Source organism: Hevea brasiliensis, chromosome 5, assembly GCF_030052815.1.
Source record: "Hevea brasiliensis isolate MT/VB/25A 57/8 chromosome 5, ASM3005281v1, whole genome shotgun sequence".
NCBI lineage: Eukaryota > Viridiplantae > Streptophyta > Magnoliopsida > Malpighiales > Euphorbiaceae > Hevea > Hevea brasiliensis.
The window spans coordinates 51134571-51150636 of NC_079497.1; positions in this window are offsets into that span (position 1 = coordinate 51134571).

The following is a 16066-nucleotide window of genomic DNA, read 5'->3' on the forward strand; positions in this document are numbered from 1 at the left end:
AATGAGTGGCATAACTTGCTCGGCTACACTGTAGACAGGTAAGGGGTGTCACAGAATTATAATTTATGAAGTGTGATTTCTCATTTGAAACGTTATTCCAATAAATGGCTCTTATGAACTATTGTGATGTTTTCATGCTTAAGAAGGATGTGATTTATTATGCCTTGATAAGTTTATTTTATTTTAAGTTTTAAAGTTATTAGTTGTGCACCACTGAGTGATATACTCAGTGATAGCTTATTTATTGTTATCACAGGAAAGGGAAAGGAGAAGGCTGCTGTGTGAGAGAGTTGGAAGCAACATTTTGGTTTTGATTGTGGGTATATATCGTAGGTATACCCCTACAATTTCCTTTTGATATATTTTGTACCTATATGTATGGATGTATGGACATTGAGCAGTTTGTATTTAAAAGCATTGCATTGTTATCACATTTTGAGTTTGTAACTATTTTGCATTTTACTTTAAGACTTATGAAAATGTAACTTTTACAATATTTAGTCTATCATTATTTCCAATGAATATTTACATGGAATTTTAACTATTCTCATGCAGTTTTTCGCAAAAGAATTGATAAGATAAAAAGTGTAACACCCCAAAAATTTTAAATTTTATTATTTTATGAGTATTATTGATATTTTAATTTTATTTAAATTTTAAGAAATTATTTGAGATTTTTCGGACTTTAAAAATTGAGTTCGATTTTCGAAAATATAAATTTAGATGATTTTTAAAAATTAATTTAAAGACCATGTGGCAAAACTAAAAATATATTTGGAGTCTACAAATTTTTCTGAGTTTTCTAGAATTTTTTTCAGAATTTTCGGACCTCGTTTTCGGTCCCAAGGCAGAGTAAAAATTCAAAATTTTGTATCCTGAATCGAACTGGCCAAATCAAATCAGACCGGATCGGACCGGTCGAATCGGACCGGCCTTTTCTTTTTCTTCCTTCCTCTTCCCCGCGCGCGTCCGACCTCCCCCCCTTTCTCTCTCTTTTTCTCTCTCCTCCCTCCTCCCCTTGCCGCGCCGCTGACTCCCCTGCCACCCCAGCTCGCCGGCACCCACCCCCAGCTCTCCTAGCCCACCGGTCGCCGCTGGAATGCCGGAAAATGGAGCTCGAAGTGGAGCGACGCATGCGAGCGACCGTTCGACTTCCCGGCCAAAATCCGGTCGATCCGGCCACCAATCGGACCGGGTCTTGTGTCTAAACTCATCTACTCGTTGAGAGCTTTCCATAGACACCAAGAACACCGAAATCCATCGAGCGATTTGTCCAATTTTTGCCCAGGAAGTTTTAGTTCATTTTGACTTTTGGGCTAGATTTCTCGCAAATCGTGAACCCCACGAGAAAACCGAGAGTACCAGAGCGCTCCACTCGTCGAGAGCTTCGCGGGGATATAAATTTCAAAATTTTTCGACACCGTTTTTCAATGGGTCCCACCAAACTTCGCAGTGTTTTTTTGAGCATTAAATGAGCTTAGAAAATTCTGAAAAATTTATGTACTAACCCCCGTGTTGTGGGCTTCGTGTAGGTATCCTCAATTCGCGGAAATTCGACAGTTGTCCAGGTCTGTGAATTTCCGGCCAGACAGACCCGTTACCGGAAAAGTCTCTGAATTGGACCGAGGTTTTGGCTACCCCCCATTGTCAGACATCCCGAGCATGTTCCCGAAGTCGGAATCGGCAAAGGTAAACCCGAACCTTGCTTTTTCGTAATTTTCTAGTGCTTAAACAGGATTAAAAATTCATAAAATATTCGTGGTAGCTCAGAAAATTATGATTCTTTTTGCAATAGCCTAGTAATATTGTTAAGGACCGCGGGGCAAAGTTTTAGAATTTTTAGAGCTTATTTGGGTAGTTTTTGCAAAAATGATCAATTATAAGGACTAAATTGAAATTTTACATATTGTGATGGATGACTGATTTGATGGGCCCAGGAGGGGCTGTGTGATGTGATTGAGTTGCGGATATATGGGTTGTGAATATAGAAGTGTGTTTTGAGCCCTTTTGCAGGTTGGGTAGGTCCTAGGTATAGGGGAGACTCTGCCGGATTTTCGGCACGACTTAAGACGTATTTGGTCTTTTCTTGATTTGTATTGGGTCATTTGTATTAAATAATTGTAATGTAATTGTCAGGTGAGCCGGGACAGCCTTCTTCCTCCGCTCAGCGGCCCCAGTGACCGTTGTCAAGTCTGTGAGTAAAATATTAATTTTAATTGTAATTTCACTATTATTATATGTTCAAGCATGTCCATGCATCACTTATATGTATGTATCTATATAGATAAACTCTAGGCACATTTTATGTTGCATTTATAACTGTTAAAGTGCCATGGATATTGTTGTGGTAATTTGGAGCAGTGTGCATGTGATGTGGTGTGGACTATGTATAGGACGGGTAGACACAGCTTGAGATCTTCGCTGGGACCCGGTCCTTCGGGGTAGTCACGGCTTGAGTTCTTCACTGGGACCCCGATTTGGTTTATTAAGCAAAAGTCCGGCTTGAGTTCTTTGCTGGCACCAGGTTGGATTTAAGAGAGCTGTATAGGGGATCAGCTCCCATCTATTATGATTGATATTACTGGGTGTGTGAGTGCTCCAAATTACCTTTTTGATGTTATGATGTGAATTTATTGCTGATGTTGCATTTCACTCTACAGGGTGCATTAGTTTTAGATAGTTATAGAGATTATGGTTAAAATTGATATTTTACTCTCTGAGTCGAACGCTCACTCCTGTTCAATATTTTTCCAGGCCACAGAAGGATATTTTTGAGGTTAACCTGCTTTCTTCCTTGCAGGTCGATTATTAATGTTTGTATAAACTTGTTAAATCTTAGAATTTTCGCATGTGTTAGAAATGTTTATTTGATATGGGTTTGTAAACTAAATTATTATTTTGGACCTGTAAACTTAATATTCTATGCATGTTTGATGGATTGGATGAGGGAGCTAAGCTTCCATTTATTTTTATGCTGATGAGTATGTGGAGGGTGAGCTGAGCTCCCAAATTGAGTATTTATTGTATTTATAGGTCGGGTGAGTCAAAAACTCCCCGTTGAAAGGTCCATTTTATGGCCGGACTTTGTCCTGTTGATTTCTTGAAATTGGGCCCAAATGGGCCTTAGAGTTGGGTTAAGTGAATATTTAGGCTTACTACGGGCCTCGGGGGCTTTAGGCTAGCCCAGGTCCTAGTGCCGGGCCGGCCCATAGGTTGGGTCATGACAAATGTGGTATCAAAGCTTAGGCTCCAGATTCTTAGGGAATGTTTGTCTAAAGTGTTGGCAAGAGTCTACTAGGAGTCACATGCGGAAAAATAGGGTCCATATTCGTCTTGCATTGTCATCTTTGCTTCTAGTTTCTGCTTCATATAATTATGTATAAATATGAGTTTATAGAGATGTGTAACATGCTGTTTTGAATTTTGTGGGCTAATACTGATGAATTTCAAGAAAATGCATAGAAGCAGGAGAGCTGCCACTGCACTGTAACTGCATGTGCTGACGAGGTGTCAAGACAGATGAGGTGCCCGCCCGAGGAGGCGTGGTAGGAGGCCTAGAGTCGCCTCAAGTAAGAGCAATGCCAACAGTTCAGGATCAGTCTTTTATGTCACAGGGTCCTATGGACCCCATGGCAGCTACTCTAGCTGGGTTGCAGAGAACCATCGACATGATGGCGCAGTATATGGTCCACCCTTCACAGCAGTAGCAGTCCACCGCACCAAGAGGGGAACCTTACAAACAGATCATCAATTTCAAGAAGTTGGTGCCTGGTACTTATGATGTGTCAGACAATGCATATCGGTTTTTGGATTCCTGCAGACAGGTAGGAACAGAATTGCAGTTGACTGATAGAAGACTAATAGAGTGTATGCATCATGTCATGGGGCCTATGCCTAAACAATGGATGAATGACTACATATTACCTCGGATGGAGGGTTTGTCATGGACTCAGTTTGAGGAACTGTTCATCAATCGGTTTGTGCCAGAAAGTTTCAGGGATCAAAAGCAGTAGGCCTTTGAGGCCTTAAGACAGAATGGCAGGTCTATAGATGAATATGCTACAGAATTTCTTGAGTTGAGCAGGTATGCCCCTACAACAGTTGTTACAAAAACTATGAAGGTGAAGAGGTTCCTAAAGGGGCTTGACAGGAGGTATGCAAACCTGGCCATGATGTCGGATCAGTCGTTTGATGTGGTAGTTGATCGAGCCAGACAGATAGAGATTAGCTATGCTGTGGATGACAGCGGAAGAGCAAAGAAAAACAGAGCAGAGGGTTCTTCAGGTATTCCCTATATGGGTGCTCCAGATAGTGGTGGCCAGAGTAATTTCAGAGGAAGAAGTAGGAACAAAAAGAGTGGTTTTAGACACAAATCCCGAGGGTTCAGACCGGGGTACAGATCTAGCAGTGGTCACAGTTCAGGGTACAGCAGTTCTGGGTCTGGTTTAGGATCCTCCTTGGCACCTTGTGCACAGTGTGGAAGAGGACATTCAGGACCTTGTATGATGGGTTCAGGAGTATGCTTCAGGTGTGGCTAACCAGGTCACTTTGCTAGGGAATTCCTCGTGTTCAGTGAGCCACAGATGGGGTCACAGGGTTCTGTTGCAAATGTTCCTCGCTAGTTGTATCCGGGTGCTTCCAAAGATGGCAGTGATGGGCCAACAGGGCCGAGGACAAGGGGGGCGTGGATTTGGAGGCAGATCAGGAGGTAGAAGTCAGTATCAGGGTTCTACCAGTCAGGGTAGGGGTCAAGCTCGGATTTTCATCCTGACCCACCAGGATGCTCAAGCTTCAAATGCAGTTGTGGCAGGTATTCTTCTAGTCTGTTCCTATGAGGCTCGTGTTTTAATAGATCTGGGTGCTACGCACTCATTTGTCTCCCCTGTGTTTGCCATGAGGTTGGGTAGAAACCCTACAACCTTAGAATGTCCTTTGTCGGTAGCTACCCCACTTAGTGACAACATAGATGTAGATATGGTTTTTTCGAGTAGCCCAGTAGTAGTGGATGGAAAGATCCTCCTAGCAGACTTGGTTCCTCTACCAGTGATGGATTTCGATGTAATCTTGGGGATGGATTGGTTGGCAACTCATTATGCCACTTTAGACTGCAGGAACAAAAAGGTGCATTTCCACATACCTGGTGTGGAAGAGTTTAGCTTTGATGGTGACAGGAGCGTGGCTCCATATAACTTGGTGTCAGCAATTAGTGCTAGAAAAATGTTGAGGCGTGGATGCCAAGGGTATTTGGCATTGGTGAGAGATACATCTGTAGAAGGTGCCAACATGGAAAATGTTCCTGTTGTCAGAGAATTCATGGATGTCTTCCCTGAAGAGCTTCCAGGGTTGCCACCAGAAAGGGGAATAGAGTTCTGCATTGATGTTGTTCCGGGTACAAACCCCATATCAATGCCACCTTACAGGATGGCCCCAGCAGAATTGAAAGAGTTAAAGGAGCAACTACAGGAGCTGTTGGACAAAGGTTTCATACGTCCGAGCACTTCACCCTGGGGTGCTCCTGTTCTATTTGTGAGAAAGAAGGATGGGTCATTGAGGTTGTGCATTGACTATAGACAGCTGAACAAGGTGACTCTGAAGAACAAGTATCCACTTCCTCAGATCGATGATCTGTTTGATCAGCTCCAAGGGGCTAGATTCTTTTCCAAGATGGACCTGCGATCAGGCTACCATCAGTTGAGAATCAGGAATGAGGACGTGTCCAAAACGGCATTCAGGACAAGATATGGTCATTATGAGTTCTTGGTGATGTCTTTTGTACTCACTAATGCACCAGCAGCCTTCATGGACTTGATGAATAGGGTGTTCAAACCGTTTTTGGACCATTTTATCATCGTATTCATAGATGACATTTTGGTATACTCTCGGACCGAGGAAGAACACGTGTGGCACTTGAGAATGGTGTTGCAGACTTTGAGGGAGCACCAGCTATATGCCAAATTTTCAAAATGTGAATTTTGGCTAGAAAGTATCTCATTCTTGGGACACGTGGTTTCTAGTAACGGCATTCAAGTGGATCCCAAGAAAATTAAAGCTGTAACTGATTGGCTTAAGCCTACAACAGTCACTGAGGTGCGAAGTTTTCTGGGTTTAGCTGGCTACTATAGGAGTTTTGTGGAAGATTTTTCCAGGATAGTGGCTCCCCTAACTAAGTTAACTCGGAAGAATGTTCCATTCATTTGGACAGATGACTGTGAGAGGAGTTTCCAGAAGCTTAAGGAGTGTCTAACCACCGCCCCTGTGTTGACACTACCTATGAGTGGTGAAGGATACACTGTGTACTGTGATGCCTCCAGAGTTGGCCTAGGGTGTGTTTTGATGCAGAATGGAAAAGTAGTGGCTTATGCTTCAAGACAGCTGAAGAGGCATGAGCAGAACTACCCCACCCATGATTTGGAAATGGCGGCTGTAATCTTTGCACTAAAAATCTAGAGACACTACCTATATGGTGAAGTGTGCGAGATATACACTGACCACAAGAGTTTGAAGTACATCTTCCAACAGAGGGATTTAAACTTGAGACAGAGGAGATGGATGGAGCTTCTGAAAGACTATGATTGCACTATCCAGTACCACCCTGGGAAGGCCAATGTAGTAGCAGATGCTTTGAGCAGAAAATCTTCTGGTAGTTTGGCACACATTTCAGTAGAGAAGAGACCATTGATTCGGGAAGTACATGAGTTAATGGATCAAGGTTTAATCCTAGATCTTTCAGATGAGGGGGTATTGTTGGCTCATTTTTCAGTGAGGCCAGACTTGCGGGACAGAGTTAGAGTTTCCCAGCATAGAGACCAACAATTGATGAAGATCATAGAAAGAGTACAACAAGGTGAAGGTGGTGAGTTCGGGTTTGCCAATGATAGCGCCCTTATGCAAGGTTCTAGGATATGTGTGCCCGATGTGGACAATCTCAGAGATGAAATCATGGAAGAGGCACACTATACACTGTATAGTGTCCACCCAGGCTCCACCAAGATGTACCATGATGTGAAAGATAGCTATTGGTGGAATGGCATGAAGAGAGACATAGCAAACTTCGTGTCCAAGTGCTTGACTTATCAGAAGGTGAAGTTTGAACACTAGAGACCGTTAGGGAAGCTGCAAGAGCTCCCTATCCCAGAATGGAAGTGGGAAATGATTACTATGGATTTTGTGACTGGGTTGCCTCGTACCACGTGAGGATATGATTCGATATGGGTAATTATGGACCGTCTAACTAAATCAGCTCACTTTTTGCCTGTGAAGGCTACATATTCTGTGGCACAGTATGCCCGACTCTACATTCGAGAAATAGTCAGATTGCATGGAGTTTCAGCTTCCATAATATCTGACAGAGGGCCCCAGTTCACTTCTCGGTTTTGGAGAAAGTTGCAGGAGGCACTTGGCACACAGTTGAACTTCAGTATGGCCTTCCACCCTCAAACAGACGGACAGTCCGAAAGGATAATCCAAACACTGGAAGACATGCTTCGCATGAGTTTTTTGGATTTTGGAGGTTAATGGGATGATCAGCTAGCTTTGGTGGAGTTTGCCTACAATAACAGTTACCATTCCAGCATAGGGATGGCACCCTATGAGGCCCTATATGGAAGAAAGTGTAGGTCTCCTCTGTGTTGGACGGAAATGGGAGAAGCAAAGGTGCATGATGTAGATCTAGTGCAATACACTTCAGAAGTAGTTCCTTTAATCAGGGAACGATTGAAAACAGCTTTCAGTAGGCAGAAGAGTTATGCAGACCCCAGACGGAGGGATGTGGAGTTTGCAGTAGGCGACTATGTATTCCTAAAGGTTTCTCCGATGAAGGGAGTCATGAGATTTGGAAAGAAAGGCAAGTTGGCACCTCGGTATATTAGACCTTTTGAGGTTACTGATAGAGTTGGAGCAGTTGCCTACCGGTTGGAGTTACCACCCAACCTTTCTCACGTTCATCCCGTATTTCACATCTCCATGCTCAGGAAATACATTCCAGATCCTTCTCATGTACTACAGCCAGATGTAATAGAGCTAAAAGAGAATTTGACATTTGAGGAGCAACCTGTAGCCATAGTGGACTATCAAGTGAGACAGCTAAGATCAAAACAGATCCCTATGGTTAAGGTTTTGTGGAGAAGCCAGTCAGTGGAAGAGTGCACCTGGGAGTCAGAATGGGACATGCGTAGCAAGTACCCTTATCTGTTCAATGTGTAATCCTGTACTTTATTCTGCCTTGTGTAAAATTCGAGGACGAATTTTCTGTAAGGGGGGAAGAACGTAACACTCCAAAAATTTTAAATTTTATTATTTTATGAGTATTATTGATATTTTAATCTTATTTAAATTTTAAGAAATTATTTGAGATTTTTCGGATTTTAAAAATCGGGTTTGATTTTCCAAAAATATAAATTTAGATGATTTTTAAAAATTAATTTAAAGACCACGTGGCAAAACTAAAAATATATTTGGAGTCTACAAATTTTTCTGAGTTTTGTAGAATTTTTTCTGAATTTTCGGACCTCATTTTCGGTCCCGAGGCAGAGTAAAAGTTCAAAATTTTGTATCCTGAATCGAACCAGACCGGATCGGACCGGTCGAATCGGACCGGCCTTTTCTTTTTCTTCCTTCCTCTTCCCCGCGCGCGTCCGACCTCCCTCCCTTTCTCTCTCTTTTTCTCTCTCCTCCCTCCTCCCCTTGCCACGCCGCCGCCTCCCCTGCCACCCCAGCTCGCCGGCGCCCACCCCCAGCCGTCTTAGCCCACCGACCGCCGCCTGGAACGCCAGAAAACGACGCCCGAAGTGGAGCGACACGCACGCCCGATCGTTCAACTTCCTGGCTAAAATCCGGCCGATCCGGCCACCAATCGGACTGGGTCTTGTGTCTAAACTCATTTACTCGTCGAGAGCTTTCCATAGACACCAAGAACACAGAAATCCATCGAGCGGTTTGTCCAATTTTTGCCTAGGAAATTTTATCCCATTTTGACTTTCGGGCTAGATTTCTCGCAATCTGTGAACCCCACGAGAAAACCGAGAGTACCAGAGCGCTCCACTCGTCGAGAGCTTCGCGGGGATATAAATTTCAAAATTTTTTGACACCGTTTTTCGGTGGGTCCAACGAAACTTCGCAGTGTTTTTTCGAGCATTAAATGAGCTTAGAAAATTCTGAAAAATTTATGTACTAACCCCCGTGTTGTGGGCTTCGTGTAGGTATCCTCAATTCGCAAAAATTCAACAGTGGTCCGAGTTTGTGAATTTCTGGCCAGACAGACCTGTTACCGGAAAAGTCTCCGAATTGGACCGAGGTTTTGGCTACCCCCTCATTGTCAAACATCTCGAGCGCGTTCCCGAAGTCAGAATCGGCAAAGGTAAACCCGAACCTTGCTTTTTCGTAATTTTCTAGTGCTTAAATACGATTAAAAATTCATAAAATATTCGTGGTAGCTCAGAAAATTATGATTCTTTTTGCAATAGCCTAGTAATATTGTTAAGGACCGCGGGGCAAAGTTTTAGAATTTTTAGAGCTTATTTGGGTAGTTTTTGCAAAAATGATCAATTATAAGGACTTAATTGAAATTTTACATATTGTGATGGATGACTGATTTGATGGGCCCAGGAGGGGCTATGTGATGTGATTGAGTTGCGGATATATGGGTTGTGAATATAGAAGTGTGTTTTGAGCCCTTTTACGGGTTGGGTAGGTCCTAGGTATAGGGGAGACTCTGCCGGATTTTCGGCACGACTTAGGACGTATTTGGTCTTTTCTTGATTTGTATTGGGTCATTTGTATTAAATAATTGTAATGTAATTGTCAGGTGAGCCGGGACAGCCTTCTTCCTTCGCCCAGTCGCCCCAGTGACCGTTGTCAGTCTGTGAGTAAAATATTAATTTTAATTGTAATTTCACTATTATTATATATTCAAGCATGTCCATGCATCACTTATATGTATGTATCTATGTAGATAAACTCTAGGCATGTTTTATGTTGCATTGATAACTGTTAAAGTGCCATGGATGTTGTTGTGGTAATTTGGAGCAGTGTGCGTGCGTTGGTGTGCGTGTGAGGTGGTGTGGACTATGTATAGGACGGGCAGACACAGATTGAGATCTTCGCTGGGACCCGGTCCTTCGGGGTAGTCACGACTTGAGTTCTTCGCTGGGACCCTGATTTGGTTTATTAAGCGAAAGTCTGGCTTGAGTTCTTCGCTGGCACCAAGTTGGATTTAAGAGAGCTGTATAGGGGATCAGCTCCCATATATTATGATTGATATTATTGGGTGTGTGAGTGGTCCAAATTACCTTTTTGCTGTTATGATGTGAATTTATTGCTGATGTTGCATTTCACTCTACAGGGTGCATTAGTTTTAGATAGTTATAGAGATTATGGTTAAAATTGATATTTTACTCTCTGAGTCGAACACTCACTCCTGTTTAATATTTTTCCAGGCCATAGGAGGATATTTTTGAGGTTAAGCTGCTTTCTTCCTCGCAGGTTGATTATTAATGTTTGTATAAACTTGTTAAATCTTAGAATTTCCGCATGTGTTAGAAATGTTTATTTGATATGGGTCTGTAAACTAAATTATTATTTTTGACCTGTAAACTTAATATTCTATGCATGTTTGATGGATTGGATGAGGGAGCTGAGCTCCCATTTTTTTTTTATGCTGATGAGTATGTGGAGGGTGAGCTGAGCTCCCCAATTGAGTATTGATTGTGTTTACAGGTCGGGTGAGTCAAAATCTCCCCGTTGAAAGGTCCATTTTATGGTCGGACTCTGTTTAGTTGATTTCTTGAAATTGGGCCCAAATGGGCCTTAGAGTTGGGTTAAGTGAATAGTTAGGCTTACTACGGGCCTCAGGGGCTTTAGGCTGGCCCAGGTCCTAGTGCCAGTCCAGCCCATAGGTTGGGTCGTGACAAAAAGCTATGATTTGTTTTAAAATCCTTTGTAGCATAACTAATGGGTTATCGGTAAGTGGAGTTTGGTAATTCATTAGGTATGCTTCAGGAACATGTCATGCCTTATAAGGGATAAGGTGTAACATGTTTTAGTGGTATCAGAGCCAGGTTTTTATACAAGTTTTGAAATTGCATGTTTGAAAAATTTTGATAAGTGCAACTGCTGAACTGTCATTAATTGATACATATAGTGCATTACATCACAAATATGGACTAATGGAGGGAAATCTCCTTGTGTTGGTTGTCCAGGGAGTAGAATTCTTTGTGATTCAGTATGGAAGAGGGGGATCACACAATAGAGCAATCAGTAGCAGCTGAGGTATAGGGGGAGGCCCCAGCTCCTCAGAATGCTAGTGGGTCAACTGCATCCGTCCAGCCTATGCAAATTCTTGCTCAGTTCGCTCAGCAGATAGCTGCACTATTTCAGTAAATGGGTGGCAATATTCCAGTCCAAGCTCCTATGCAAGCACCCCTAGTGCAACCACCACCTCCAGCCAGACAGTATGAAAAGTTAATGAAGTATGGGGCGATAGAGTTCAAGGGTACAGTGGACCCATTGGAAGCAGAACAATGGCTTGAGAGAATGGAGAGAGTATTCAAGAAATTACACTACACAAATGATCTGAAGTTTGAATACTCCATTTCTTTATTGCAAAGGGACGCTTATGAATGATGGAAGACCATTCCCCATAGCCTAGTAGAGCCTCCAGTTCTGACTTAGGAAGATTTTCTGAGGGATTTTAGACAGAAGAATATTTCGAACACATATGTGGATATAAAGCTACAAGAGTTCCTGAGTCTAAAACAGGGTGATAGGACTGTGGCAGAGTATGAGAGGGAGTTCTCTCGCCTGAGTCACTATGTTGGGAGTTTACTCACCACTAGCAGAGAAAGATGCAAATGCTTTGAAGCCGGATTGAGGCCTATCTTACGAATGCAAGTGGTTGGGTTCCGACATGAGAACTTCTCAGAACTGATGTGCTAAGCCCTGGAATTAGAGAGGATTGAGTTAGAAGGGGCTATTAAAAAGGAAACAGAAGAAAAAGAGAAAAGTGGGAAGACTTCAGGTCAGAGTTCAAGTAGCAATCCAAGTAAGAGAAAGAGCTTTGGGGGACCAAGTAACAGAGGATCTAGTAGGGGAAGATTCTCAGGGCAGAGGCCACCTAGATCCGGACAGCAGACATCTAGGGGTTCCTTTCCTACCCGTGCTTGTGAGACTTATGGTAGGACTCATGGAGGAGTATGTTATAAGGCCATAGGAGCCTGTTACAACTATGGGGGAAGTGGGCATTTTGCCAGAGATTGCACTAGTGCTCGCAGGTCTGGGCCGCCTACCACCACTGAGGGATTTGTTTAAGGTTCTATTTCCAGAGGACAACAGACAGCTAGTAGAGGCCGAGGCAGGGGTAGAGGTAACACTTCTGGCAGCCAGGGCACAGCGAGCCAACCAGAGCAGAGTACTGCATCAGCCAGGGTGTACACCATGCGCCAGAGGGAGGAAGCTAAGACATCAGATGTTGTGGCTGGTACTTTCTCCATCTCTGATAGAGATGTACATGTGCTGTTTGACCCTGGTTCTACACATTCTTATGCTAGTGCCAGTGTTGCATGCTCTATTGCTATTCCTTGTGTGAAATTGGATTATGATGTGCTAGTGACTAGTCCTTTAGGACAAGAGGTTAGGGTGAACAAATTGTATAAGGATTGTCCTTCGGTGATCCAAGGACATACATTCCTGTCAGACTTAATTGACATGCCGTTCCAATATTATGATATCATCTTGGGCATGGATTGGTTAGCCAGGCATCATACCATGATCGAATGTAGACTGAAAATAGTCACTTTTGATCTTCCCGAGTATGCAAACATAGTGATACACGGAGAGAGGCAGTTATTGCCATCTAACATCATTTCAGCTGCACTTGCTAGAAAGATGATTAGAAAGGGATGTGAAGCTTATCTAGCTCATGTGATAGACACCCAGGTGGGGAGTCCAGATCTTAAAGATATTCCTACGGTATGGGATTTTTCGGATGTCTTTTCGTAAGAATTGCCAAGGTTGCCTCCGAAAGGAGAGGTGCAGTTTGAAATTGAAACTATGCCTGGTGTGGAGCTAATCTCCATCACTCTTTATAGGATGGCACCTGCTGAGTTGAAAGAGTTGAAGCTGCAATTGCAGGGATTGTTAGATAAGGGTTTCATCCGCCCTAGCGTGTCACCTTGGGAGCACCAGTATTATTTGTGAAGAAGAAGGATGGTACTCTTCGCCTATGCATAGACTATAGACAGTTGAATAAGGTGACCATAAAGAATAGATATCCTCTGCCATGGATCAATGATTTGTTTGATCAGTTGAAGGATGCAACTGTATTCTTCAAAATTGACTTGAGATCGGGCTACTACCAGTTGAGGGTGCAGGAGCAAAGTATTCCTAAAACTGCCTTTAGTACTCGGTATGGCCACTATGAGTTCTTGGTACTGCCATTCGGGTTTACTAATACTCTAGCTGCTTTTATGGGCCTGATGAACACTATCTTCAGGCCATATTTGGACCAGTTTGTTGTGGTGTTCATTGATCATATTTTGGTATACTCAAAGAACGCAGAGGAACACGAAAAGCACTTGAGGATAGTATTGCAGACTTTGAGGAAGAAGCAGTTATATGCCAAATTGTAGAAATGTGAGTTTTGGCTAAAGGAGATTACATTTTTGGGGCATATTGTATTTGTAGAGGGTATCTAGGTGGATCCTAGCAAAGTAAAAGCCATTCTTAATTAGAAGCCACCTAGAAATGTCACGGAAGTTTGGAGTTTCCTTGATTTAGCTGGGTGTTACCGAAGGTTTGTGAAGGGATTCTCCATGTTATCATCTCCACTGACCAAGTTACTTAGGAAGGATGTAAAATTCTAGTGGACTGATCGGTGCCAGGAAAGTTTTAATGAGTTAAAGTGTCACACCCTACCCCCCTGTAAGGCATAACATGATCTCGTAGTATACCTAATGAATTACCAACTTCGTTTACTGATAACCCATTAAATACACTACAAGGGATTTTAAAACTTTTCTGACTTCTTTTTATAGTGGTGAGCACTATTTACAGGTGTTAAAAACCTTTTTGAACTGAAGTGAAATAGCTAACACATTTGGACTATTAATAATTTCTATAAAAATTTTGGCAGAGTACCATCTGTATTTTGGACAAAACAGTTCTTCAAAAACCTGTAAAAATCACTTCAATATGTTTCTCAATCTCAACTCCAAAATTTAATCAACACAATATATTTTTTCAACTCAAATCCACAATAAATTTTCATAGACTGAGATAAAAGAAATATAATACAATTTTTTTTTCAAGTCAAAATACTCATAATTTACTTTACAACTTCAATGTACAATTTTAATTTACAACTGCTCAAGATCAAAAATAATATATACATACAGTGAACATACATTACAGTACAAAATACAAATTGTGCTGTACTCAGTATACCCGATGATCTCTTAATGTAGTACTAGCAGCCTAGTCTGCTGCCCTATCAGTCTGTCTACCTGCGACAGCAATGAAAAGCTATCGCTGAGTAAAATTTACTCAGTAGTGCACAATAATAATTTGAAATGCTATATATAAATCTTTTATTGACAGTTCACAAATCAAATGATTCACAATTTCATTTCACAATTTTCAAAATTCATATAACACAAATTTGATCCAATAACTGAGTAACACAGTTTTGCCAATCAATAGCACAATTCGATCAAATAATTGAAGAATAAAGTGTTGCTAATCGATAACACAATTTAATCAAATAACTGAATAATACAGTTTTGCAAATCAATAACACAATTTGGGCCATGACACAATTTTTCCACACATGCCGTGTTGTACACCACGACAAGACACACTCACCCCAATAATCGAAATCAATGAGGGAGGAAGCTAGCTATATAATGAGTACTCATCCACACTCATCTCAGACTGGCAAGTCAAAGAGGGAGGAACATAATCACACTCACCTCAGACTGATAAGTCAAAGAGGGAGGAATATATCACACTCACCCCATAAATGGAGGAGTAACATAGTAACAATGTCATGCCAAGTGTGAATCAAAACAATTTCAAATCATAATATTTCATACAAACCACAAATCATATTTTATCTCAAAATTTCCATTAGCAAAGTTGGCAACACAATAATTTCCAAATAAGATTCTCAAAGCCAAAACAATTAAAATTTATTTATAACTCATTTCTCCAAATAAATTTTCTAGTAAAAGCAATGAATATCAAAATTATTATGTACAAACACAATTTAAAACAATAACATACAAATAATTATAATTTATTTCAATTGAAAAATTCAAAAGAAATACTTATTGCGCACAAACACAATTTAAAACAATATCATAGAAATAATCATAATTTGTTTCAATTGAAAAATTCAGAAGAAATAGCTATTGTGCACAAACACAATTTAAAACAATAACACACAAATAATCATAATTTATTTCAATTGAAAATTTCAAAAGGAATAGCTATTATGTACAAACACAATTTAAAACAATAACACACAAATAATCATAATTTATTTCAATTGGAAGTTTCAAAAGAAATAACTATTGTGCACAAACATAATTTAAAACAATAACGTACAAATAATCATAATTTATTTCAATTGAAAAATTCAAAAGAAATAACTATTGTGCACAAACATAATTTAAAACAATAATGTACAATAGCCATAATTCATTTCAATTGAAAAATTCAAAAGAAATAGCTGTTGTGCACAAACCTCTGGTAACCGTCTCCTAGCCTTGACTCAGTGTTTTCTTCCCTTTCCCTGAGTTGTTGCTAACTGAGAAACACAATTTGAAGTGTTTCAGTACTTAATTAAATTGTCTTTAACGATAATGCTTAATAAGTAATTCACTGAATGCTATTATTTGCTTAGTCAAGCTAATACGTCGACCCTCGATGCGTTCTAGGTAAATTAGGTTTTAACGTTACTAATATGTCACATTCTATAGTCTTTTAGGGTTGGTACATGTTACCAAGTTCATTTCCATGTATACTGCATTTTCTTACAATTTGCTGGATTCCCGGATACTAGTTTGACATAGCC